Here is a 2,085-nt window from a genome sequence, read left to right as displayed (position 1 = left end):
TATATTCAGATAAGGTCTATAAGCCATAGACCCTTTTTCTGACAACACTTACTCATAAATATTTTTATGGGACATCGAGGAACCCACACACTGTTCAAGAAGAGTAGCTCTCCAGTGTTGGGGTCTGGCTTTGAATTGTCCTGTAGAATTTCAGCAGGTCCACATCAGCTGACTTATAAGCTGCCAATATAAAAGCTAATCTTATAATTTCAACAAATAAACAATTTTACCTCTTAAGTGGAATCTGATTTAGGAGTTATGCATTTTTTCATTTGTTTCTTTTTTTTTAGGTCTTTATAACTACTGATTCACTGTAAAGAAGAAGTCATGAATTCATGGATTTGCCACATGAAATCCCTTTTTTTGGCAATTGTATGCATTGCCATTTTCATATACATGCATTTAAAGAGTGATGTGTGGAATGCTAACACCCAGTTGGCTTTCTTAGATTCAAGAAATTTGACCAGGAAAAGCTCACGTTGGCAGCACAAAACAGGAAAGCCAACTAGGGTGTGGAATGCTAACACCCAGTTGGCTTTCTTAGATTCAAGAAATTTGACCAGGAAAAGCTCTGGTTGGCAGCAGAAAACAGAAAAGCTAAGTAGGGTGTGGAATGCTAACACCCAGTTGGCTTTCTTAGATTCAAGACATTTGACCAGGAAAAGCTCTGGTTGGCAGCACAAAACAGGAAAGCGAACTAGCTTAACAATAAATAAAAAAAAAATCAAGAAATTTGAGTAGGCAATACCACACAGGACACCCAACTGGCTCAACAAGTATCATAGACACCTCAAGTAATTTAAAAAGAGCAAATGACCACTCAATAACACTTTTTGTGAGAATGGCAGGTAAACTGGCGAAGCACAGGCATCGCTACTACTGCGATTTATTCAGAACTACTGTTCTCTATTGGCCACCTTCCTATGGTAAAACAGTCGTTGTGCTTGACGAGGAGTCTGAACTTGACCACATGTTTGGGGAGAAAATTAAAGTCCAAACAAAAGATTTCTTTCCAGAGTACAAGCTTGAAGTATTGTATGAAACACTGCCAAAAGACCCAAGTGTGTTGGATTTCCCTGGCTCTCCAAAACCGCCAGGTTATAACCGCCAGCTATGGAGCAGTTTTTTCATTGATCTGTACACCAATGATTCAGTTGTAGCTTGGATGGATAATGATGCTGCCTTCATCACACCTGTAACAAAATCTTCAATTTTTAGTGGTTCAAAGTTGCGGGCCTTGGGCTGGGATTGCTCTATGGGACAGAAATGGGTTAGGGGTTGGGCACGAACTACAGAACTGGCGTTAGGATTTCCATATGTCGCAGACTTTATGACATACTTCCCAGTCTACATTTATCGTGATACATTCACTCACTGTCGAGAGCACATCCTGAAACGTTTCAACACGCATATCTTCAACGAAGCTTTCAAACAGTTCTATTTTGACTTCCTCTCCCCTGTCAGTATTGTCATGAGCTATGCTTGGTATTTTGAAAGAGACCGATATGATTGGAACATGAAGATCTGCTCTGATTTGAATAAGTACAACAAAAAATTTCCTGCTGGTCATACTATTGGTCTAGAGCACACAGAATCGGTATTATCTGAGCCACAAACAACCTTTCATGTACCTTATGCAGAATCATTGTTTTCAAATGTACTCGTCAGCTACTGCTTATCACATGAAGCCTCAGGGAAAAAGATGGATGTCTGCTCAAAGCATGACTTTTCTCTGAGTGATAACTTTGATCTCCTACAGCATGATCTCCAAGGAATTGTATCTCTACCAGAACATCCCTGTTCTGGTGACAAAAGAAATTTTTGTTTGCAAGTCCTAGAACGTCATTACAAACAAGTTGGTGCTGAGATTAAAAAAAATAGGCGTAAAGTGGACTGGCATAATGTAGAAACTGTTGAAAGGTTAGCAAATGGTGTGGATATAAAATGTGAGGCCATAACGTTTCAAAGGTAGTTCAACCTTGAACGGGTTTATTCTAGCGATTTTAAATAGGCTTTGTGAAAGTTTATTTTTTAACTAATGATGATGACCTTCATTTAAGTGTTGACTATCTTTAGTTCTGGGGC

The sequence above is a fragment of the Montipora foliosa genome, chromosome 10, assembly GCF_036669935.1.
Source record: "Montipora foliosa isolate CH-2021 chromosome 10, ASM3666993v2, whole genome shotgun sequence".
NCBI lineage: Eukaryota > Metazoa > Cnidaria > Anthozoa > Scleractinia > Acroporidae > Montipora > Montipora foliosa.
This window is presented reverse-complemented; position numbering follows the sequence as displayed.